We start from the raw sequence: 23,528 nt of genomic DNA, 5'->3' as shown, positions 1-23,528 counted from the left end.
ATTCAAAGGATCCAGGACCGTACTGAAGATCTGAATTCAAAATAAAAAGTTTAAAGTCTATCCCGACGTGATCGCGTCTTGTGGTCTATACCATTGTATCAGGGGAACATCTCCATATTGTAAATCCAAACAATCCTTGTATCACCTCAATGAGGGTTATTTAGATTTACGGTATGGAGGTGTTCCCCCAATGCGGTGACATGACCCCTGGAGGCGGTCTCCACAGTGGCTTTCTCTGGTCCGTATAACAAGTAATTTTCTGTAAAAGTATGTGTGGCATGTGTTCTTTGTTCATTTTGGGAAAATACTCGTGCCAGAAACCTTTTTTTTTTTTTTGCAGGTGATGATTCTGAGCAATTAAAACAAACCTCTGATGACGATGGAGGATTTAATAAATAAAATTGATAAAGGAAAGTCCTCAAAGATCTCAAGCATGAAATTGCAAACTCGTTACTAATTCTCTGCAGCCTGACATTTAAAATTAGCCACAATGTATGAAGACTGGAGGGTGGCCAACGTGACAGCAGGTTTTAAAAATAGCTCCGGGGTAACCCAGGAAACAATAGACTGGCGAGCCTGATGTCAGTGCTGTGCAAAATGGTAGACTATATATTCTTAAAAACAGAATTACTGGCCATATATAGATAGTCCTGGCTTAATGGGGAAGAGTCAACCTGATTTTAGTAAAGGAAAGTCTTGGCTTACATCTCGATTAGATTTTTTTGAAGGTATAAATAAAAGTGAGCTGGTTGATATTGAGTATTTAGATTTTTAGAAGGCATTTGACAAAATCCCCCATGAGAGAAATTAAAAGGTTACAGGTTAGGAGGCATTTAACCTATTGTGGACTGGTAATGGGTTAAAAGACAGAAAACAGAGGGTAGGACTAAATGGTCAGTTTTCCAAATGGAATACCTCTGGGATCTGTACTGTTTACCGTATACAGAAATGATTTGAGAAAGGAATGAGTAAAGTGACCAAATTTGCAGATGAGAGGAATTTATTCAAAGTCGTTAAAACAGCATTGGATTGAAAAGAATTGCAGAAGGACCTTGAAAAAGTAGAAGATTGGGCATTTGAATGGCAGATAACATTTAATACAGAAAAATGCAAAGTGATGTAATAGGGAAAAATAATCCTAACTTCAGATGCACAGTACTGGGTTCCATTTTAGGAGTCGTCATCCAGAAACAGGAGCTTGGAATCCTTAACATAGTAAAGACGGCAGAAAAAGACCAAATCGTTCGTCCAGTCTCCCCAGCGAATTTCTTATGGTAGTAACTGCCGCTCCGTGAAAGTTACCACATATTTCTGTTAAGGCTAGAACTGCCATTCCATGCGAGGTACCCCCCCACCCCCAAGTTTTATGTTAAGGTTAGTAATACTACTAGTAACATTTTTATATGGTGAGCAGCCTTGATAATTCAGACAATGCTGCTTGAATGTTCTTTGCTTTTGGGCTTGGCCATAGAAGCAGTCCTGCACTTTCCCCTAAAGTCTGCATATCAGTACCCCGGACTATAAAAGTCCATGTTAGCTATCTTCTGAATCCAATTCCTCTCTTACCCCCCCCCCCCCCCCCTCCGTTGGAGAGTGATATTGCAATTGTGTCTAAATCATGAAAGCTATTTGGTTAAGGGGTAATACCTGCCTCTCCATGCAGGTTACCCCCATGCACCATTTTCTTCATTTCCATGCTCTAGCCTTCAGAGGTCCACAACTTATTTATCCCATTACTTTTTGAATCTATTTAGTTTTTGTCCTCACCACCTCTTCTGGAAAGGCATTTCATGTATCCACCACCCTGTTCATGAAGAAGAAATTCTTGATGATGGTTCTGAGTCATCCCCCTGGAATTTTGTTTCGTGACCCCCTACTTTTCCAACGGAAAAGTCTGAAGTTCATGCATTATTAAAACCTTTCAAGTATCTGAAGATCTGTAACATATCTCCCATGCACCTCCTCTCCTCCAGGGTAAACATATTTAGATCCTTCAGCCTCTCCTGCTAAGTCTTCCAATATAGACCCCAAACTATTTTGTTCAACCTTCTCAGTCCTGTCTCCATCCTTTTTGAGGTACGGCCTCCAGAACTGAACACAGTACTCCAGGTGAGGCCTTACCAAGGACCTGTACAAGGGCATCATCACCTCCTTTTTCTTACTGGTTAGTCCTCTCTCTCAATGCAGCCCAGCATTCTTCTGGCTTTAGCCTTTGCCTTGTCACATTGCTTCACCACCTTGATATCACCAGACATTATCACCCCAAGGTCCCTCTCCCAGTCCATGCAGTTTAGTCTTTCACCCCCATCACATACAACTCTTCCAGATTACCACACCCCATATGCATGACTCTAATACATTGGAATCCTTAGCTTGGTTTGTGGTGGTAATGAAAAAAGCAAACAATGTTGGGAATGATATTACATTTTCAATTTTTATGCCACAAAGGACCCAGAGTGGCTTACAACTTGTGTGCAGTTCTGGTCACCCTGTCTGAAAAAAAGACATGAAAAGGTATAGAGGGGCAGCAAAAACGATAAAGGAGATGGAACAGCACCCCCGGCTACACTGACTAGGGCTCTCCAGTTTGGAAAAGAGACTGCCTAGAGAAGATACGATAGAAGTTTGTGAAATCATTAGTAGGGTAGAAATGGTAAATAATGGATGGTCATTTACCCTTTCAAAAAACAATAAAAGTAGGGGACACGCCATGAAACAAACATCCAGCAGATTGCAAACAAATTATAAAAAATACTTTTTCACTCTGTACACAATCAAGTTCTGGAATCTGTTGCCAGAGGAGGTGATGAATGTGATTAGCAGAGTGGGGTATAAAAGAGGTTTGGACAAGTTCCTGGAGCAAAAGTCCATAAAACATTATTAGCCAGGTAAACTATGGAAAGCTACTGCTGTGCCTGGGAGTGAGTACCGAAAAACTAGATCTGCTTTTTGAGATCTGCCGGGTACTTGTGTGCTAGACTAGCCACTGTCAGAGACAGGATGTTGGGCTTGATGGATCGATGGTCTGAGCCATATAACATAAGAATTGCCATTCTGGGTCTCTAACAGTGACCAGTCCAGGGCCCAATTTGGCATTTTTTATATTCTTGAGTCCCATTTTAGGGCCCCATTTGCCCCTCCGCAGCACTCACCATAATAGAGGATTTAGCTTAGTTCCCAGTGCACAGAGCAGAATGGTGGGAGAGGACAAACTTTCTCTCATACTCGCTCTCTCACCTGCCCTACCTGACCCAGCCTTCGTCCCCCTCCCAGGCTGACCTCGGCACTCTCTCCCTCCCTTGCCCCCCCCCCCCTTCTACTTTAGATACTGTGGCCTGTCTCAACTATAAAGAAGCTGCAGAACCGGTAATAACCGCCAGGTGTCAGCAGCCATTAAAATAATTGTTAGGACACACACAAATCAACAAACATACAAACATAGAAATATTGCAACCCGATTTTATATACATTAGATTGTTTATGGTGTGCTAAAAAACATGTTTGGTTTTACTTAATCCACTTCTGATTATACATGTATGTTCAAAAAACAGAAGACTAAAAAGCTATTGCAGGAAAATTAGCTTCTCAATTAACTGTAATTACAATTACAACTTCTGAAACTGCAAATAGATACAGATTTCTTTCCATTCTGCTTCAGATTGACTGCGGTTACATAATGCCTGTTTGCTGTAAAAAGTCCTCTAATTATATCTACAGAACTATTTTTTCAACATTTTCATCAGTTTTGTTTTTCTCTTTAAGGATTTTTATATATGTTCAGTTTATTATAAAGTTGGCATATTTTTAATTATTTTAAATAAGCAATTTGAAAGCAATGCTCACTTAGATCTTCTACTTAATCGGCACACGATGAATATGCATGAAGTATGTTAGCATACAATCGAGAGAGTGCATGCAAAGAGCTCTCATGCATATTCATTGTGGAAATCATGAAAACCCGACTGGCCCACAAGTTCTAGAATTGAGAGCCTCTGACATACTGGGTTTATTCAGCTTATTGAAACCTTGTTTTCCCTAACTAGTCTGGGTTTCAAGCTAGCCACTATGAATAAGCATGAGACAGAGTAGCATACACTGAGACTCTAATGTATGCAAACCTATCATGTATAATTCATTATGGGCATCCTGAAAACCAGAATGCTTGGGTGTGCTTCCAGCACTGGCTTAGGAAATGCTGGACTAAGACGTGTTTGGGATTTTTTTAAAATTTAAATTCCTTTCGGATTCTCTCTTAATACGTTTTGTGCATAATTCTGTCTTTACCCACACTGCACATACGTTTTCCTTTGAAAATTATCCCTCTAAGACCCCCCTGCACACATTTACACTTACTAATGTATGTGCATAGTCCAGGGACGGCCAACGCCAGTCTTAAAGAGCCATAAACAGGCCTGGTTTTTAGGATACCCATATGGAAATATCTGTCATGGATATTCCTTACAATGGAGGTCGTACATGTAAATCTATCTCATGCATATTCATTTCAGGATATCCTGAAAACAAGGCTTGTTTGTGGCTCTTGAAGGCCATCCCCGATATTTTTTTTTTTTCCAGGAAAATTGACATGCACCCTTTTGACAATGGAAATACATATGCAATGATTCCAAACCCCACCCTAACTGTGCCCACAGGAACGCCTCTTGGCAGTGCAGGTGAAAGTCCACACATAAGAGGCCCTTCGAGTGGACTTTAGTCCACATAGCAGGTAAGCAGTTTCAGCGGGTAAAGACGAAAAAGAACTGTGCAACGTATTAGCAGATGTAAATGTGTGCAGGGTGATTTTCAAAGGGAAAGCATGCAAATACATTCTTTTAGAAAACTAGTGCAAAGTCTGTGGGCAGTTACAAAATTAAACTCAAAGTTGTAAAAACACGAATGCAGTTAGAAATAGGATGCGGAAATGCAAAAGCCCTAAAAACTCAATTCACAATGAACAGTAGTTTGTTACTTAGAATTCCTGGATATTTAAATGCATGTAAATTATCTACCGAAGGGACTGCTCACTGTATGGCACTGTATGGCATTGAATGATTAAAAGACCACAAGTACTTTGAGAAATTGATATCCTGAAAACAAATTCTTCTTTTTTTTGCGGCCTCTCTCATAGACTCACTGTAAGGATCTCTGCCTGACCACATAAGGAAATAAAAACTTAAGAAAAATAATGCAGAAGGTGCTGCTTGGAGGACTATTATGTAATTCTTCTCTCTCTCTTTCTCTCTCTCTCTCTCTCTCTCCCATGCAATAAATGTCTCGCACCTTGTGGAAATTACCTATGCAATGTGGGAACAGGGAAATTAGCCTAACCACGCCCCCTTTTTATCACCGGTGCTAGTTCCACTATATTTATAGCATTTTGATAAATCTAGGCCTCAGTTGGCTAAAAACAAAGGATTAAATTGCTAGTTTAGATGTGATTTACTAAGCTTTTTTTCCCCACAGACACTGAAATGGGAAAGAGAGCCTTTAGGGGTGCCCTTATAATCTGCTGTGCTGGAAGTCTGGTTTTATATGGAATGTTGTAAAGTCACCTGTAAGTAGGTTGGTCCCTTGGTATAATATTCACATAGAGAGAGACGTTTCTATTATTAATGCCAGAATTGCATGATACAAATTTAATCTCATATTAGAAGGCTTCTAAAACATCATGGCCCTTATTATTGCAGATGCCATAATACGTCAGTTATGACAAGATAATTACACGAATCGATAGCTGAAAGCTGTACTGAGGAAGCAGCAGTTCAACATTTCACATTTACTCTTTGGCACTACTGCTTTACTTGGCCCTTTATAATGAGGAAGCAGCCTTAAATTGAGTTAGGTATTTGGGAGAAGAATGATCCGGGTTGATAAATCTGAAAACCACTGTAACTCGAGTACATATGATATCATTTGCCGCCTTGGTACAAAGTCTGATGAGAGGAAGGTCCTGTCATGTAGCATCAGTTATCCCCTGGTGAGCCCATACTCCAAACAATGATCGGAGGCACTGGCCCCTCCATTCTAGCAAACGCCACCAGCCTTCAGCCTACTTCCCAGTCAAACTGTTCAAAGGCTTGACCAGCAGAAAAAGGAAAATTTAGAATAAAAATAACATTCGCCAGTGCAAATTATAAGTGCAGAGCTTCCCAGGACCTGTCCTAGTGATCCCACAGCCAGTCGGGTTTTCAGGATTTCCACAACAAATATGCATAGGATAAATTTGCATATACTGAGCCTCCTGCTTATGCAAACTTATCCTATGCATGTTTGTTGTGGATATCCTGAAAGCTGGATTGGTTGTGGAGTCACTAGGACAGATTCAGAAAGAAGCCCTGCATGCTACAATCACACAGAAAATTAAGGTTGACAAGAAAGCAATAGTGGATATCAACATTTTGCTGCAAAAAAAAAATGTAAGGTCCTTTTTCTCACGAGGAAAGCATATTTTGACAACTGATGCAATGTTTCTCTGCGTATTCCTTCATGTCTGTTACTAAATACTGCTCTCAAGACTGGCAGTGAGCCACCACCATTTAGGATTTGTTACTTTCTCAGTTTTACCCTTTCAGGATCCAGAATATAACTAATATCCATGTGCAGAGTGGCTGTCACTACAACCTGGAAAGGGGTCAGAGAGCACATAGCAGTGTATGAATCAGCAAGTGAAAAGGACCAGAGGAACACACATGGAGTCCCACCTGTAAACATAGCTGTACTTGTTTAGATTCTCAGGCTGAACGTCTCCATGCCTAGATACGTGTGTGGGAGGGAGTTGTTAAGTATTAGAAGTGAATTTTGTGTGGGCTTTGAGTCAGGTTAGGGTTGTGTAAATATATATTCTGCCTTTGATTTCTTCCATCTGTGTGGGAGTATTTGAAGTCTCGTGGGGGGTTGTTTGGGGAGAAGGTTTTTGCTGCTTTGTAATTACCCATTTTGGGGCTTTATATTGTAATGATTTGCTAATATTTTACATTTTGATTGCATTTTTGTATTTTGTTGAACTGTTGGAAGAACATGGGGTATAAATGGAAAGGTATCTAGGAGTATGCCTGTAGGGTTTCCAGCGAGAAGCACTTGACTAGGGGAAGGCGTAAAGGTAATGGATTATCGGTTTGGATGCCGAAATGGTGGAAATCTACTTTTGGAATGTGGAAACATACTGCTGTGGATTAGAAGGTATGATTTATAAATACCCTGGCTGGAGCAGGCTACCCAGCTTTCCCCTAAATCATTTTTTTTTTTTATACTCTGGAGCAATACTGACACTGGTAAATTATCTGTGCTTAGCTTGTTTCCCATTGTGAAATTGTTTCCATAATACAAAATTAGACCGTGATATACTGGGATTGCACAGAGCAATGGAGCAGATTTGAGCTTGAATGTACAGTATTGTTGTTTTTCCTTTCATTCGCTCTCCTTTTAAAGAGCACCGTAGTCGGATTGATTTTTTTTTTCTTTTCATTTCATCAGCGTGACTGAGAAGGCAGCATCCGGGATTCACTGGATTTTTAACCTCTTTAAGGTCTATGGTATGCATTACTTATATGAAAAAGAATGAAGTCTCTCTTGTTTTCCGGATTTCTTTGCTAGCAATTCTCATATCTTAGACACTATCAAATAACATTACGTATAATATTGTCCCTTCAGCTGCTTGCTGCCTGAATTAGAAAAAAATACACATGCAATCATTTAACATATCTGTAGTTTTAGTAAGAATTGCAAATGTTATTATATAAGCATAGAATATGACGCAAGGGCCATAGGGTCCATAAGGCCCATTTAGTCTGTACAATTTAATCCCTGTTACAATACCGTAGACCACAGTTAATCCTTGGTATCCCCTTCACAACTCGGGATACTCGGTGCTTACCTTCATACTCTTTATTCTTTTGCTGTTTCTGCCTTCACCCGTCTCCACTGAGTGGTTGTTCCAGATGTTTACTACCTTTTCTGTGAAGAAAAGCTTTCTGTTGTTCCTGGCTCCTTGGCACTCATATCATGACCTTTTGCTCTAGATCTTTTTTTTTTTTTTTTTTCCAGCTAAAAAAAAAAAAAAAGTTGGCTTCCTGCTCATTATGTTTATCTTTGAGGTATTTGACTAACTCCATCATATTCTCCCCTCCTTCTCTCCTCTAGGGTTCTGTATTCAGGTCCTCAAGTCTCATCTCATTGGGCTTTGAGTGCAGACACTGAATTTGGTGGTCCTGTTTGGATCACCTCTGCTCTGCCTAATTCTTTTCAGACCTACATTCTCCAGAATTTGGTGTAACTTTATAGAAATAAGCTAAACAAACCCTTACCTCATATCAGGGCTTTATAATAATGAAATAATCGAATTCAGGACAAAGAAATACACATCAGATGCGCTCTCATCATATTCCTGAAATTATTCTTTATTTCAGATGCTTAGACTTGGCCTTGATGTAAATAAATGTGATTATACATTACAAATATGAGTACAAAAATCCCCATAATAAACTATTAGAGGAATTCATTCTGGTAATGCAAAATCAGAAGGATTCCAGAGAGAGTAATCAGATTTAAGTACAGCAATAAAGAAAAACGTGATCAAAAAGCTCAAGGTATGTATAAAACATAGGGTGCACTGACTCTGCTACAAAAACACTTGAGACAGGCCTATAAGAATCTTGCACTGAGTATCTGCAAGTCTGGGGAACACACACACATGTCATCTCTAGTGGTTCCTTAATGAACCTCCAGAAGCAGCCCAGACTTTATTCTAATTCGTGGTTGCAAATCTGGATGTAAATGCTGCATGTTTTCCATTTTTAAGAAGCAGTACACTCTCTTACCATTCATTCACACTGGGAGGTATGGTATCTTTTTTCCATTACAGGCAGAAAAACATAAAAAGTAGATCATTTTTGGTCCTAAGTCAGGGCTTCCCAAGCCTGTCCCGGGGACCCTACAGCCAGTCTGATTTTCAGGATATCCAAAATGAATATGCATGAGATAAATTTTATATTTTCCAGGTCATCAATAAGAACATAAGAACATAAGAAAATGCCATACTGGGTCAGACCAAGGGTCCATCAAGCCCAGCATCCTGTTTCCAACAGTGGCCAATCCAGGCCATAAGAACCTGGCAAGTACCCAAAAACTAAGTCTATTCCATGTTACCATTGCTAATGTCAGTGGCTATTCTCTAAGGGGCGGATTTTCAGAGCCCTGCTCGCGTAAATCCGCCCAAAACCGGGCGGATTTACGCGAGCAGGGCCCTGCGCGCCGGGAAGCCTATTTTACATAGGCCTCCCGGCGCGCGCAGAGCCCGGGACTCGCGTAAGTCCCGGGGTTCTCGGAGGGGGGCGTGTCGGGGGCGGGCCCGGTCGTCGCGGCGTTCCGGGGGCGTGTCGGCAGCGTTTTGGGGGCGGGTACGGGGGCGTGGCTACGGCCCGGGGGCGTGGCCGCGCCCTCCGTACCCGCCCCCAGGTCGCGGCCCGGCGCACAGCAGGCCCGCTGGCGCGCGGGGATTTACGTCTCCCTCCGGGAGGCGTAAATCCCCCGACAAAGGTAAGGGGGGGGTGTAGACAGGGCCGGGTGGGTGGGTTAGGTAGGGGAAGGGAGGGTAAGGTGAGGGGAGGGCAAAGGAAAGTTCCCTCCGAGGCCGCTCCGATTTCGGAGCGGCCTTGGAGGGAACAGGGGGAGGCAGCGCGGCTCGGCGCGCGCAGGCTATACAAAATCGATAGCCTTGCCCGCGCCGATCCAGGATTTTAGTGGATACGCGCGGCTCCGCGCGTATCTACTAAAATCCAGCATACTTTTGCTTGAGTCTGATGCGCAAGCAAAAGTAGGCTGATCGCGCTTCTTTTAAAATCTACCCCTAAGTGAACTTAATAGCATGTAATGGACTTCTCCTCCAAGAACTTATCCAATCCTTTTTTAAACACAGCTATACTAACTGCACTGACCACATCCTCTGGTAACAAATTCCAGAGTTTAATTGTGCATGCAAATTTATGCATGCACAATTAAATTTGCATGCATGCAAATTTATCTCATGTATATTCATTTTGGATATCCTGAAAATCAGACTGGATCAGGGTCAGTTCTGTCATGAGGCAGGGTGAGGCAGCAACAAAATTTTGAGGAGGAAGAAAGAGGCCCCAAAATACTTCTGCCATGGCCGCTTCACCTTGCCTTCAGGTCAACACCAGCAGCACAACTTCAATAAACTGCCCACAGGGATCTCACCCCCCCATGGGCAAAAGAATCCTCAGGCTGTTAGCATGGCTTCTCTGAAGCACCCATGGGGGGTTCCCAACCCCACAGGCAGAAGAAAGTATCCAAAACAGTACTGCTTAAATGATTCAACCCCCATGGCACATCTTCAGTGGCGTAGACTACCCCTCCCAAAGCGCATCTTAGAGTGACGCAGCCCTTTCCTCTCACAGCGCATCTTTGGCCCAGTGGCAAAAAAAGAAATTTGATGGTTCCCCACCCCCAGCTCAACTTCAGTGATGCAGCCCACCCCTCCCGTAGCGCATATTAAGAGTGACATGGACCCCTTCCCTTGCAGCCATCTTCAGTGCCGTGGCGCGTGGCAAAACATGAACCTAGTCTGCCCAGCTTGAATGACACCACCCCAGCGGCACAGCTTCATTGACGCACCCCTTCTGCGGCCTTGCATGTGTATATGAGAGCCTGTGTGTGTCAGGGAGTGAAAAGAGTGCCTGTGTGTGTGAGGAAGAAAGAGCCACTGAGCATGAGAGTGCCTGTGTGTATGTGTGTGAAGGAGAATGAGCTACTGAGTGTGAGAGTTGTCTGCATGTGAGGGAGAAGGAACCACTGAGCATGTGAGAGTGCTTGTGTGAGAGAGAATGAGTGTAAGACAGCACCTATGTGCGTGAGGGAGAGAGCGGGCCACTGAGGATGAGTGCCTGTGTGTGTTTGTGTGAGGGAGAGAGAGGATAAAGTTTGTGCACACTCCTCATCCCCTTCCACCTCCCCCCCCTAATCCAGGAGAATCTCAGGGTGGCTGGAAATTAAAAGTTCCCAGGTATGGAAAGTGGAAGATTTTTTTCATCCCTATTAGTTTTACATAATTGGATATTGTTTGATGTGTCTGCTGTTTTGAAATATTTTATTGGTGTTTGGTAAATTAAAAAAAATTTTTTTGTATGCACTTTTTATTATTGGATAAGAACATAAGACATGCCATACTGGGTCAGACCAAGCGTGCATCAAGCCCAGCATCCTGTGTCCAACAGTGGCCAATCCAAGTTGCAAGTACCCAAACATTGATTAATAGTAGTTTATGGACTTCTCCTCTAGGAACTTATCCAAACCTTTTTTAAACCCACTTACACTAACTGCTGTAACCACATCCGCTGGCAATGAATTCCAGAACTTAATTATGCATTGAGTGAAAAAGGATTTTCAACAAAATTTTACTATTCATCAGCTGATTTGACATTTATTCTTTTTATTAATATGGTTGATGTTTTATATTTCTTGATTGTATTTGATGTTTAACAAGGAATAGTGATGTATTTTTTCCTTTGTTGCATTGCATACAGGTTCTGGCTTGTGGTTTCCAGTTCACTTTTTGTCTGCCTGTTTCTATTTATACTTTTTATAGTCAGTTGATTCTACTTCGCAAGGGTCTCTGTGTTCTGCATGTGTGACCATGGCGAGGTATTCTGCTAGTGTGTAGTTTCTGTGTAGATCTATAGCAGCCTGCTTGTTCTGTTTTTCTAATAGATGTATTGGTATTGTAAGACCTGGGGTAATATTTGCAGTGTTGCCTTTTCATAGGGTTGTTTCTGTTTGATTTTTGGCATTTAGTGCTGTTTTGGTATGGGAGGTTTATAATATCGTAATTGTTTTCTCATTGCTGTTTGAGAGCTTAGCCAATATCCAACACGATTTCCAGTAGGCCTAATACCATATGGGTTCCAAGTGTATTTTTTGCAGGGTTTTCTGCGGTGCACATAAATATAATATACATATTATTATAAGTGATATTTTTATCTCAGAAGAGTGTACTTTGAATTCCCTTTTTCATGTAAAATCTCTCCTTTTTTTGGGTTGGGGAAGGGGTTAATATAACTGTTTAAAATAAATGCATAATGTTAAATTGTGTGTGTATTGGGGGGGGGGGGGGGGGAGAGATGTGGTGGTGCATGGTTATACGGTTCACCTAGGGCTCCTAATACCCTTGCGTCTGCCCTGAGAGCGCGGCAGTTGGTAGGGTTCCTGGGAGTGTAGTAGGTTTACCAGCTCCCTAGAAATGTTATCACTGGCACTTTATCTGTCACTCCTCTGGAAACCCTGAACCCTGCTTTCTCCCCTTCCCCAGCATTCCAGATCACCGAAAGGGCAGACTCCGTGGGGGGGACGACACGACACGACACCCCTTCCCCTGGCCCGCTCAGTAATCTGATGTATGCTGCACCTTGAGGGGAGTTGGCGCCGTCTCATCCCTCGCCTCGGGCAGTAGATTGTCTTCAGCCATCCCTGTATGACATCACCAAGACCAGCTTGGGAAGCCCTGCCCTAGAGGAGCCCATCGGAGTCCTCAGCTACTCTGACCAAGCATTACATAATTATAATTACATTTATATTGCTCCACTTCCTTAAAACAGCTTTCACCGTAGAAATAGTGACTAACCTTTAGTTTAGCTTTTAATTAGTCAGCTATCCCCTGGTTAACAGCGTTTTAGCCATCTTATTGGTTTTTTTCCATTGAAATGTTAATGACTTCATTTGATATCGGGCATTTAAAATGCAAAAAGCTGTTTTAGTGGAAATATATACCAATACTACTGACCTATTGTACAGTTCAATAAGTGTTTCTTTCCTCTGTTATAAGGTCCTCTTGACATTTATAGGAACTCTGCCCTTTAATTATCTTTTCTTTAAAAATTAAACACATGAACTGAGCCATCAAATAGATCCAGTTTTGAGTAGGTTTAAACGTCCTTTTAATTAGGATAAATGGATAAAAATGTTGTTCTGGCATGGTAGCTTAGCAGCAGTGCTGTGCTGTAAACCCAGGCTGGCCAGGGCTTAGGGAGAGAGAGCATTCACAGCCTCTGGAGAGGGTGAGCCTGGATCCAGAGAGATCTGCAGGCTCCCAGGTAAGGACCATAACTGCAGTGGCTGAGGTAGGGAAAGTTTTTAAAACCATATTGGGGAAATACCACATGAGGGCTTATGGCGCCATTGCCCCAGAGACTGAGCTGAAAGCCCAGCTGAGTAGGTGGAAACTGCTGGGCCAAAAATACATGCAACGCGCTCTGGCTTCACGCTATACAGAATGGGGAATATTCCAGTGCTGAGAGGTTCCTGGGAAGCTGTGTGTCACCTAGAAGTGACGAGATGGTCCATCCTCTAAAGGGTGGGGGCAACAAAGGTGGTCCATAAAGGATGACTCCAGGAGGCACAGAGGGGAGGCAAAGGGAGTTCTTGGGGTGAATAAATGCACCTCTTGGAGGGAGTATGGGGAGTGATGCAGCATAGGGTCCACACTCTGCCTTGGATTTTCAGTTCATTTGCAGGAGAATGGGACCCTCTTGAAAGGGCAGAGAGCCAACCCAGGAAGATCCAAACCTGAGGGAAAAGGAAGAGATTTGTCCAGGTCCATCCTGCCATCCGATTGAGTAACGTTGGAAACCTAAGAAGGCTTCTCTAACATTCTTGGTGAGGTCTGAAGATTAAAAGCTCTTTATGAGATTGAGGAAGCCCAGTGCAATTTGGAAAGTAACTTAAGCAACATAAGAATTGTGTCTGCAGATGCAATGTTCTTAACCTAAAGAACTGCCTGCCTGGATTTTTTGTTCTGGGCTTTTGAGTAAAGCTGTTTTTTCCTTTTGGATCTGGCCTGCTGTATTTTGTCAAGTGTGATCCTATCCGGGCCCCACAAGTGTGATGTCCCCTTTCTTAGAATGTATCCCCAACCCTGCAACGAGTAGGTCAGTGCTCAGCAGGGCTGGAAAGTGACACTCCCCCCCCCCCCCTCAAAGGGGGCTTACATGCAATAAAAAAAAAGTTTATAAAGTGTACATATTTTGTAAAACAATCTTTTACAAATGCTGCTGTTCTGAAGTTATTGATGAGTTGCTAAATAGTGTGGAAGAGCTTGGAGAGGCTTCTTTTTCTCAGGGGAATTAGAGGCTGGAGCAAGGTTGACCGCATGCTATCATTTAGCAGCACCTTTTAGTAGGCGCTAAATTTACTGAGGCCTAAATTAGCAATCCTTAGTGAATTGGGCAGAGGTGGGTAAACGACAGTCTGCGGACCACATCTGGCCCACCAGAGGTTTTTGTCCATCCTGCAGGAGGTGAGTCTGGCTGTGGTGCATGGCAGTGAAAACAGGTCACTTCTGGCTAGACATGGCATCCTTGAACCAGAAGTGATGTCGCTGCTGACCCACCAGACCTTGGGGTGACTCCTTCCACCAGACTTGGCACCATCAGTCCCCCTTTGCTGCCCCCATTGTGGCCCTGGGCCTGAAAACGTTTGCCCACCGCTGGAACAGAGTGAGTGATCACAGCTAAAGAGCTCATTATCACTTGCATATTTTGCATGCATGTGCTTGCCCGGTATAGCATGACTTTTCACTTATGCTAAATCAATCGTGATTGCAGCCCTTAGTGGTTTGGCCTCGGTGTTGGGGAGGAATCCTATACAAGCAAGTTAAAGAAGGGTATGCTTGTAGCATAATACAACCCCATCCAGCTGCACTTATAGGTCTGGGTCTCTCTCTTTCGCTCCCCCCCCCTGTCAAGGCACGCTGCACTAGTGAAACAAAAAATCTCAACACGTTTGCTAATGCTATATCTTAAAGCATTTCCAGATCTGGTAACCAACAAAATAGTTTGCTTTTCAGCATATTTTTTTTCTAAAACTGACTTAACAATTATCTGCAATGCCAGTGACTCACAATTTCTGTCTTTGTGAAAAGATTACCAGTATGCTGCTGCAGGGACAGCTCACTGTATGGGCACATAAACTCAATGACTCAACCTCTTCAGTGGTACAGGCTTGGGGCTTTTTTTTTTTGCTTTTTTTTTTAAAGAGCTCTCTTCCTTTTTGTAGCCTCTCCAATACACTGTCACTGCAAAGATCTCAGAGTGACTAAACAAGGAAGAATAAAAGAACTACCAATTTTAATTTTTGCAAAAAAGATTTTCCAGCCCTATCATTTACCTGCTGTTGGAAACTGTGGAACAAACCACAGATGTATTCCAGATGATCATATGCGAAAACAGGAATTAAGTTAACTTAATACAAATGAATTAATATGTTAGCTGTAAGAAGTGTTCTCTTCCATCCCTTAGTCTGTGCAGGGTGCGAGGGCGGGGGTAAAAGCTTCCCCGTAGAAGATTTCCAAACACAAAAACCCATTAATTACGCTTCAATTAGGATAAGAACCGGAAACTGTCGAACAAGAGAAATTTGGAGGTAATTATTTCAGATGACCTCAAGGTAGCCAATCAATGTAATAAAACAACTGGAAAAGCTAACGGCATTCTCAGATGCATAAGCAGAGGTATTATCAGCAAAAAAAAAAGTAATATTACCTCTGTACAGGTCACTTGTTAGGCTCCACCTTGAGAACTGTGTTCAGTTATGAGGGCCTGACCTTTGTAAGGAGGTTGAGAGGAAGAAGGGCTGCTAAAACGATACAGGGCCTGCAACACAAACCCCGCAAAGTAAGGCTTAAGACGATTAAAAAGTGTTCACTGGAGGGAAAATAGGAGAAGGGGACATGAGACAACATTTTTTACATTTTTTAAAGGCTTTAATAAAGTGCAGGAAGATGAAATTCAAGGACAAGGGGTCATGATATGAAGTTTCAGGGAGGAAAGGACAAAAGAAATATGAGAAAATACATTTTTGCTGAGGTTGGATGCCTGAAATAGCAACCAGCCAAGAGAGTAGCAACTAAAACTATGACGCAGTTTAAACATGCTCGGGAAAGAGACAGAGCTCACTGGTAATATGGGGGGGGGGGGATGGGGGGATTTAGAGGAAGAAATGAAAGAGGGGGCTTGAGTGTTTGCTCAAGCAAATGATATTTGGTTGGCCAAAGAAAGGGAAAAAAGGTAAGCCATGCTGGATGCCCTAAGTATGGGCCCCAAAGTGACTGGGAGGAGACAAAGAGTGGTAGTAAACTGACTTCACTCCGAGGAAAGAGGGGTTACTACTGGTGTGCATCAGGGATCGGTCTGGTTCTCATCAATATTTTTGACCATGATGCTGAGGAAGGGCTATTTGGAAAAGTGTGCCTCTGCGGGTGATACCAAAATCTGCAATAAAATAGACACCCTGGAAGGTGTGGAAAACGTGAGGAGAGGGATCTAGTGAAGCTTGAGGAATGGTCTAGATTTTGGCAGCTAAAATGCCTATGCTTTAAAAATTGCAGGGTTATGCATTTGGGGTTTCAAAAACCTAAGGCAGTGGTACAGAAGAGGGGTAAAGATAATTGTTTTGTTCACAAAACAACCCCCAGGTTCTGCTCTTATCAAACCTGATGCTCTAAAGGTGATCAAACAGACAAGGTGATGGCAAAAGCCTGAAGGATTTTTGGTGCATAGGCAGAATGGGATTTCACTGCCCCTGCTTGGGTCCATGGGGAGTGGAATAGTCAGCAAGGAAAAGGAAGTGATAATGTCTCTGGTGAGACCTTATTTTGAGAAGCCCTCAAAAGGATATCTACTGAATAGAGTTGGTCCAGAAGGAAGCTATTAAAATGGTCAATGGTCTTCATAATTCATCTGGAGACAGACTTAAAAATCTAAATATGTATACCCTGGAGAAAAGGAAGGAAAGGGGAAATATGATCGAGATATTTCAATACCTCCAGGGAACAAATACAAGGGGGGAAGAGGCTTTTTCAACAGAAAGGAGACTCGGGAACAAGGGGTCATGGGATGAGAGTGAAACAAGGAAGAATCAAAAGTAACCTAAGGAAATATTTCTTTACAGAGAAAGCAGTGAATGCATGGAACAGCCTCTCTGAGGAGGTGGTAGAGACTAGGACCATATCAGAATTCAGGATAGGGTCCACTGCAACTTCACTGAACCTCTCTTCAGCCGGGATAGGATCTGTTGCGACCCCCTTCAGCATCTCTTCAGCTGTGGCAGGATGGCTTCCACTGCAGCCATGCCAGGCCTCTCTTCAAACATCCTGCAGGCACTCCAGTAATCGCATATCTGCGACAAGGTGAGGCAACTGCCACACGAGTGTTTTGAATGGACATGTTTTGTCGTGCCCCAAAATTTTGCTGCCTGAGGTGGCCACCTCACCTTGACTAATGATAGAAGCACCTTTGGCTACTTGGATTTTTGCAGGGCTTGGGGGGGGGGGGGGGGGAAGGGGAAGATATGTGTTGGATTAAATGTAAAAACTTGAATATTCAACTCCTAGGAATGGGGGAGAATCTAACAGGGAAAAAAACCCCACAAAAAATTAATTGGATATAGAAGCGTTTCTTACAAGCAAGCTTCTGTGACAGGCAGCTGGGATATATTAGCAAAGTTGATCAGAAAAGGTGGGCAAACTGGATGAGCTATTTTTCCTTTTTTTTTTTTTCCTGCTGTTATCTACTATGTTACTATGCAAGAAACTAAAATAGCTCCAGAATTTCACAGCCTCAACACGCAATCCAGTTCTTCATTAGTCCATTCATCCCTTGAGATCAGACTCCAAAGATAGATTCAAACGAAAACAAATTTGCAAATCGGATATGGCATTTTCAAAAGTCATTTTATTTATGCTTATATAGTGTTTGAAAAGGACAGTCACCTAGAGACAAGTTATTGCTTGTGAGGTACAATAACAGATGGGTTAGGTGTGGTAGGAGGGCATTTTCCTTGGAAATCTTTTTGTAGTACAGTCCAAATTCATAGTACTATACCCAACCTAAACTCAGCAACAATTACCTATTATGTTTTTTGCCAGTATTAAAGCTTCTTTACTCTTCTCCGTAGTTACTGTGCCTTCCACAGAAGGGAGAATCCGCAAGATGCTTAAAGACCAGAACGATAACAGCAAATAATATCTGCTGCTGCTGTTTAATAATGCCTTTCATTCCAACATACATCAGTATTGTAACCACCACGATGGGCAATCTACTGACCCATTGTTTCAATCATTTCCCCCCCTATAATCTTCCACCACACCGATGCTGGTTGACTGCAATATTTATCCCATCATATTTTGCTGCCTGCTTTCTGGCACGGTTTCTAAAGAAGAGTGAGTCAAAAACCCAACGTAACCCAATTTCAATCATGCAATGTGAATGAAAGGAAACCTAGCAACTTCCACAATGCCAAGCGGATCTAGGAACACATGGCATTCTAAATCCGAGGCCTCTTGCCTAAGCACTGGGCCCCATCTCTTCCTTTGGACAGAATCAACAAATCTCTGTCAAAAAATTTGAAAAATTACCATTCTGTGGCAGGACAAATTAATATGAAAGTGCATTACAGCACCGCTGAATACTTTATTACTATTATTTAAACATAATGATTTTTTTATTCAAACAGTGAAATGTAAATATGTGCTGACTGTGGGAACACCTGTTTTGGGTTTTTTTTTGTTTGCACCTTAATTGTGTATCGTGTCTTCTCAGTGTGAGTAATTAGCCTTTGCTTCTGGCTTGTGAAAGAAAAATCTAAAAGCACTGGGGACTATTGGCAACTTATTTAAAACATGACACTTTCCATAAACCACCATGTGCCAATGATGTCTTCTTTCTGCTGTGACTTGATACAGATGTGTATATGTCTGTGTGCAATACAGTATTCTGGCTCGATACCACTATCACAGCTGTATTTCATGATATTGAATAAGGGCTGTGCTGCCATGGGAAGTAGGTCCTAGCAAGCAGCAAAGAAGAGTCCGGATGGCAAGCACAGGGATATTTTGACAGCATGGCCATGCTGCCGAATATCCCATGTGATTTAGCTGGATAACTTTTATACGGCTTAGCTTAACTGGCTATGTCTGAATATTGACCTCAGAGTTTTTACAATGTTCAGGATTGTATCAGCTTAGGTTCCTGTTAGTTCCCAATGAGAACTGGTGGGAAGAATGTGTTCCCTGAAGTCATCCGAGGATGCATTTTTGTGAATTGGATCCCTGCCTTTTCCCCGTGAGGTGGATGGTTTGTGAATAAGAAATCCGTGGTCAGGTTTCCTGATGTGCAAATGTTCTTTTCCTTTCCATGCAGAGAAACTACGTAATATCATGAAATTTGGGTGCACATTGCATATTATTGTTGTGGTATGGTGCTGGACATTATTCAAGTCCAAGATATTAAGGAGTCTGCAGCTCTCTTATATTTCCTGACTATCTCATATTTCCGTGGCTAAAGGAAAATCTGTGTGTTTGATATTTTTTAGTATTCTGTTTTATTATTTTTCGTATGCAGGTGGCAACATTGTATCAAACCTTTTGGGCCTAGGAGTAAGTCTGTGCTGGCCATAGCACCATTGGGAAGGTACTGCCTAGTGTGCATATCTTAACACACATGCTCCTTTCTGTAGTATATTGTAATATGTATAGTGGGTGGAAAAATGGTTCTCTTGTGTGGTTCACCGTCTTGTTTTGAAGCAGCTGGGGGAGGATATAAGAGGTGTTGCCCTTCCTACAAGCAAGGGCCGTACTGAGTGGAATTGTGGGAGTTTTACTTGGTGTTCTCTTGCTGGGAGCCAGAGCAAAGAGCTGTGGCCTAGCTTGGGGTTCCAATTTTTGGCCTGTAGAAGAAAAAATCTTTTTGCAAGTGACAAGGGTTTTCTCAAGAACCTCTGACCACCTGAAGCCAATGGAAAGATAAAATAAAAAATGTTTATGGGATTCCAAGACGGCATGTCTGTAGTGGTTGCATACCTCGGAGTTCCCAAATCCTTTCCTGCATTAAAATGATTCAGAAGAGGAAGAGCAAGTTGGGTACTTACCCTGTATCTATCTTGAACTTGATAGGTCTGGGTTTGATAGACTCATTTCTGGTGCATGCATTTATTACATATGTATTTGAATTATATTCCACTTTCAGGATTGCATTCATGTACTGTAGATATTTCCCTGTCCCAGAGAGCTCACAATCCAAATTTTATACCTGAGATAATGGAGGGTGACGTGCCTAAGTTCACAAGATGCGGCAATGGGATTTGAACCCTTACTTCCCTGGTTCGCAGCCCACTGCTCCTCTAACCACTAGGCCACTGACTGCTTTGGGAGCTGGGCTGTTGAGAAGTTCAGGGGTGGGTGGGGAGAAGATGACTCCCAGGCCCCTCCAGGCCTGAATATTTCTTTCAGTAAAGCACCTCCAAGGATCCCACCTCTGCCAGAGCCACATGTGAGCAACTTACACTGTTGCTGAGAGATGATGTCGCCGAATCGCGAGTCTGGGGAAAGCTGAGTCAGCAGGAAGAACAGCGAGTGCTGGCAACTTCAACACCGAGGAACCTGATGGATTGAGCTGGCAGGAAAGAACTGTTGGAGACAGGCGCTAAGGCAGATTTTTGTGAAAGTCAGGTATCTTGTTTCCTTTTTAACTGTTTTGCGAGAATGCATGGGGGATTCCAATTTGGAAAGGCCTTCGGCCTTTACTTTGGGAAGCAGTATGGAAGGTGATAGTGGAGCCTGGCCAAGGCAGTGACTGTTCAGACACCTCTTGATGGAAAAGAATGTTGGATTGGAAAATCTAATCGGTGTTTCTGAGAACTTAAACAAGATATGGCGTCACAGGTGACTGGTGTTTAGAATAAAGTTAGGTGAGTTGAGCAAATTCAGTAAGTTTAATGGTCAAGGATAAGATTAATCTGTCTAATAAGATAGAGAATTTTGAAAAATTTTGTAAGGCAGAGGAATTTACATCTTGTTAATTTTCCACAACTTCCTATGATATCGCAAGTTGAAACTTTTTAAAAGATATTTAAGAGAAGTATTTAAAGTACCAGAACAATCACTTCCTCCTGTAGCAAGAGCCTTTTATCTCCCACTATTTAAGAAACAAAAAAGGTAACTTTGGCCCATTGCTCTCCCAACTCAGAAGATTGTCTGTATTTAACAGACTTCCTTGAATGTTCAGATAAAAACCTAACTAAATCAGGGGTGGCCATCTCCAGTCCTCAAGAGCCACAAACAGCCCAGGTTTTCAGGATATCCATAATGAATATGCATGAGATAATTTGCATACAATGGAGGCAGTGTGTGCAAATCTGTTTAATGCATGCATTGTGGATATCCTGAAAACCAGATCTATTTGTGGCTCTCGAGGACTGGAGTTGGCCACCCCTGGGCTAAACTTTCTACCTTGATATAGTGATGGTGTTGTATCAAGATAAAGCAAGGGTGGGCAACCGGTCCTTGAGAGCCATAAACGGGCCAAGTTTTCAGGATATCCACAATGAATATGCATGAGATAGATTTGCATACAATGAAGGCAGTGCATTATGAATCTATCTCATGCATATTCATTGTGGATATCCTGAAAACTTGGCCTGTTTATGACTCTCGAGGACCGGACATGGCCACCATAGGGATGGCGACTAGCTCTTGAAACTTTTTTTTTTTTTTAACCGTTGGGATGAATTTTTTTTTACAGTTTAAAATTAGTATATTTCTTGATGTGCTTCTACCTCGCAGGGTTTAAAAATTACCCTAATGATGTCTTAAAAACTAATGATTGTATGTCACGAATAATAATGCTTGTCCAATCTTACAGAACGTTACATGAATTGTAGAAATGGAATTGTCCTTTTTTTATTTTATTACAAAGATGCCATGTCCTCTTATTTCTCCATTCTGTAACGTTTGGCCAACTGAGGGGCTGTCCTGTGGCCGACTCCACTCACCCCTGAGACACTATCGACTCCTTCATGCGGCACGGACACCACTACTCCTGCGCCCATAGGTGTGAGCGCACGCACACGGCTGACCCAAGTAGGCCCCGCAGCGGGAATCCCTTTGCAGTGCCTCTGGATGATGTCAGGCCCGCCGGGCCATTTAAATGCTGGTGAAGGTACAGACGCTGCCTTAGCAACAGCTCCCCTGCCTCGCTATCTGTATGCTGGGCTGATTGCTACATTCCTCTATGTTCCAGTGTCATGCTGCTCCTGCCATGTTCCTGTGTTCCCTGTTCCTGCCTTGCCCCAGTTCATGTTTTCCGCCACCTCGTCCCAGTCCTTGCTCTGCTTCCTTGCTCCTGCCATCTCTTGTCTTCCGCTCTCTTTCTGACTGATCTCTGGTACCTTCATCTCTGCCCTGATTCTAACTCTGCCTAATCGCCTCCTGCCTTAATCGTTGCCCGGATTCTGACTCTGCCTGATTGCAGCCTGTTCTGATCTCTACCCGGATTCTGACTCTGTCTGATTTCTGCCTGTCCTGACGTCTGCTATCCTCCAACTCTTCCTGACCGCTCTCTTGCTGGACTTTTGCCTGCTGGCCTCAAAACCCAAAGGTTTCACCTGCGAGGGAAGAGCGTGGTAAAGCCCCAGCTCAAGTGTATCTGCCTGCTGTTGGTGTGGGCCCAGCTGGCTCACGTGCCAGGCTGCATCCACCACGCCACAGTCCAAGGACTCACACCCCGTGGCACATTCTTTCATTTTCCCTTCTCAGTAACTTCCTTTTTGCTTATTTATTAATTTTATCAAATGGCCATGACTGGGTCCACACAAGTTTAACACATTAGTTTTGTCTACCTTCATGGTAACTGATAAACTCTCTCTGTAGAAATCCTGCAGTGGATACAGTATTTTAGTGCCAGTCTGTTTCCAAACCATACACATGAAAAACTGGCACCAAATGTAACAAATGAAAAGTAATGCCAACAAATACATGTGGAAGGATTAACTAGTATTGTAGTTACCGAAAATCTGTATACTAATATGGAACGCTCTGTTAGGATACTTCTCATTGTGCTACAGATAAGGATCAGGTATCTTTAGAAAAAGTAAAAGCTATATTTTTTGCTGAAAACTTTTTTTTTTTTTTTTAAGTGACCCATGTTGCAGATGTTGACAGATGTTGCAGTAGTTGTTTTAAAAAATGGCCGCTGTACAGATGTAGTCAGGATCCTCTGTCATTTATCTCAGCACTGGTCTAGGAATTTTCTTCTCGGTCCCAGGAGAGTAGAGAGTGAACACTGATGTAGATATCCCCCTCCCCACATTCTGAGAGGAGTTGGCATAGGCCCAGAGTGTGGCGGTTATAGTCTGCGGGTTGCCCCAGAGATGAGCAGCCTAATCCCAGGAAAGTCAAATCCAGGCCAGTGACGATAAAATGACTTCTATTCAGATTGAATCCCCTGGTGCTGGTGGGAAGTGAGGCATGGGAACCAAGGATAGCCCTTGAAATGGACAAGGAACATAACATAAGATATGCGATAACTGGGTCAGACCAACGGTCCATCAAGCCCAGCATCCAATTTCCAGTGGTAGCTAATCCAGGTTACAATCACCTGGCAAAAACCCAAACATTAAATAGATCTCAAGCTACTATTGCTTATTAATTAATAGCAGTTTATGGATTTTTCATCTAGGAACTTATC

General features: G+C 42.7%; 1 protein-coding gene across 9 annotated transcripts in view; it reads left to right on the top strand.

The window, feature by feature from the left end:
* The window catches only part of TNFAIP8L3 (TNF alpha induced protein 8 like 3), a 77,481-nt gene that overhangs the window by 27,273 nt on the left and 26,680 nt on the right, over nucleotides 1–23,528 (top strand). The window contains exons 1-2 of one of the 9 annotated variants that reach the window (XM_029574882.1): nucleotides 14,484–14,504; nucleotides 16,957–17,194. The exons of 5 other annotated variants lie outside the window; for them this stretch is intronic. The gene's annotated coding sequence lies outside the window, so the exon portion shown is untranslated. Of the gene's footprint in view, nucleotides 1–4,575; nucleotides 4,727–14,483; nucleotides 14,505–16,956; nucleotides 17,195–23,528 lie in introns of those variants that run through there. 3 more of the 9 variants (XM_029574880.1, XM_029574879.1, XM_029574881.1) reach the window with 3 other exon arrangements.

Source organism: Rhinatrema bivittatum, chromosome 13 (genome assembly GCF_901001135.1).
Source record: "Rhinatrema bivittatum chromosome 13, aRhiBiv1.1, whole genome shotgun sequence".
In the NCBI taxonomy this organism is placed as follows: Eukaryota; Metazoa; Chordata; class Amphibia; order Gymnophiona; family Rhinatrematidae; genus Rhinatrema; species Rhinatrema bivittatum.
This window is presented reverse-complemented; position numbering and strand designations above follow the sequence as displayed.